This window comes from Bison bison, unplaced genomic scaffold (assembly GCF_000754665.1).
Source record: "Bison bison bison isolate TAMUID 2011002044 unplaced genomic scaffold, Bison_UMD1.0 scf7180017864533, whole genome shotgun sequence".
Lineage (NCBI taxonomy): Eukaryota > Metazoa > Chordata > Mammalia > Artiodactyla > Bovidae > Bison > Bison bison.
This window is the reverse complement of record NW_011495082.1, coordinates 2,915,029-2,917,816: the sequence shown is the minus strand read 5'-3', so window position 1 is coordinate 2,917,816 and position 2,788 is coordinate 2,915,029.

The following is a 2,788-nucleotide window of genomic DNA, read 5'->3' as shown; positions in this document are numbered from 1 at the left end:
CCTTTATAATCTTTATTTCTGGTACTTGATTTCCCTCTTTTTGTCATACCATTGCGTCTTTCACTATTCTAACTTCACATTTTAAAAATAAGCCACCGGGGAGAGTAGCAAAATGCTTTTTTCCTGCATTCCTGGCAGAGGTGTGAGGGACTGACTAAGAAGGGATAGTCCCAGAATTAACATCACACAGGATCTGAGTCTGCCCCTGGGAAGAGCATTGAATGGTGTGGGACCACAAGCCTGTTTCGAGCTTTCTGAACTGGAGGTCAGTTCCACTGAGCTACCCACAGTTTCTACTTCTTCTAAACTGCAGCCTTCCCTTGTAGTGGGAGCCAAGAGCCATCCAACTGTTGGAGGGTCCTGGAGAATGCTGGAGCAATATGGCCTCATCTGAAAACCCTGCTGACCTCTGCTAAGAGCTTCCACTCAGGTGTCTAGTACGTGTGTGCATACTCAACCTCTGCCACTCATGAGCTCCTGCGCCTTTCTCAAAGTCAGTCAGTGACTCTGCACTTGCACTTTCAAATCGGAAGGAAGGGAGGAAGAGAAGAAGAAAAAAAACTATCTGACATAGTTGTTGTGAGACTTCATGAGAGTAAAATAGCTAAAGCATTTAGCTCAATTCTTGTTGCTTTAAAATTATTAAATAAATAGTAACTATTTTAGCTCAGAAGCTACTTTCCAGATATATATTTTTCTAATCCACAGAAATAAAAATTAAGTTCAAAAAAATCCATCAACAGAAGTGTAAGGGCAGGTAAATCCTGACATGCATGGTTTTGTAGTTCTTTTAAATTCACCCTAAAAAAAAAAAATCATGATTTGATGTGGGGCAGCGAGGGGATAAGTGCTATATGGGGTGGAGGGAATCACTTTTGAAAGAGTAAGTAACTGGAAAGTTCACCTAAAGCAGATGGGGAAACTGAGGCCAGGAGGAGACGATCTGTCGCCCTCGCTCACAGAGGCGCTCTTCAGGCCCTCCCTAACCGCCCGTCCTTTCTCCGCACACAAGGGCGCTTGTCCGGGGAGAGCCCGGAGTCCTCCAGCGCCCCTCCCAAGCTCCAGAATCAGGTCGACCTGGAGGCTCATTCCAAAGCTCGGTCTTCCCTGGGCAGTCCTGAAGTGTTTCTGAACCGCACTGCGGAGTTTCTCTCAGGGAGCTCTAACGGAGCATCTCCAGGGATGGGCTGACCAGAGCGGGGAGAGGAAACGAAACAGGACGAGACTGGAGGGTCAGTGAGGTGGCAGCCTCAAGGTTGGGAGTTAAAGGGGTACAGGAAGTTTCCGAAGGTGCCATCCCTCCAGCCTCAAGTTCGAGACAGGCACTTGGGAGCCTCCCTCATTCAAAAGTTCCAAGAAACTTGGATTCAAGTTTCTGAGGTTTGACTTCCAAGATTTTCCCAACCTGCCGGAGGCTCTACAAAATAGACTCATGTGGTCGTCGTCGCTGAGGGTAGAGACGTTGAGGGTGAAACAGGTAATGAAAAAGACGCTTCCAAACCTCGCGTCCCACACCTCAGTCTCCCATCCCTTCCTCGTCCCTACTCTCCACCCAGAAGCTGCTGCTGCAAAGTCGCTTCAGTCGTGTCCGACTCCGTGCGACCCCATAGACGGCAGCCCACCAGGCTCCCCCGTCCCTGGGATTCTCCAGGCAAGAACATTGGAGTGGATTGCCATTTCCTTCTCCAATGCATGAAAGTGAAAAGTGAAAGTGAAGTTGCTCAGTCGTGTCCGACTCTTAGCGACCCCATGGACTGCAGCCTACCAGGCTGTTCCGTCCATGGGATTTTCCAGGCAAGAGTACTGGAGACGCTGCATTTCGCAATTTCAGAGAAAGAAAAATAGGAAACGGACCAGAGAGAGAGAGAAAAAAAGACCGCTAGTCTTTTCGGATTCTTTTTGATCTACAGAATAGCTTAAATAGTCCAAACGTATTTTTTTAAACAACTCCACACGTAAAATTTAGAACTCTAGCCAAGAAAGAAGCGTTCGTAGCCGGGATCCAGGAGAAAGCTCCCAATACCATCCGAGCGCAGAGCGCCCGCAGGGTTGCCGGCTCCGGGCCCGGGGCCCACCTGCTACTTGGCCTCGGAGCTCGCCAGGCCTCGGATGCTCGGAGCCTGCGACACCCTCTCTACCTTTATCCCAGACTCCAGATTTGCACTGCCCTCCTCCCCCCACCCCATCCCCTAAAAATTTCCTACGTGAAACTGATGGGTCGGTCGGATTCCCAGCCGGGCGGCGGCAGGGCGCGCGGTTGCTGGAGAGGGGCGGGTCGTCCTGCGTTGAAACCCCTCCATCCCCACCAGCGACCCTGGGAGGACCAGCAGTGGTTTGGTGGCCACTCGCTGGCCAAGTTCTCAGAGGTTCTAGGGGCCGATGATCCAAGTCCATTCTTTCCAAAATCTTAGGGCGGGGAAAGATCCACGACGGGAATCGTTCTGAGAGGAGGGCGACCCTTTTGACAGCAGCTACCAAGCCGCTAGGATCTTGCAAACTGGGATATCAGCCCTGCCGCTCCTACCCGGGTGGCGAAGGGGTCAGGGCGACGCCGAGCCCCCGAAGCTCGCTGTTTGGCCTCTCCAAGACAAGCCTGAGTGAGGCTGTTTCTCATCCGCGCCCACTTAGAAGTTGGCTGAGGAAGGCTCCTGTGAGCGCTCCCCGCAAAGGTGAATCTGGCATTCTGGGACCTGAGGCGGGGTCCCTAGGGGCCTGGTGGGCGCAGATGGCGCCCTTGGGTACAGTGAGGAGAGCGCTCCCTTGGCTTCTAATGGCAGGGGCGAAAGGG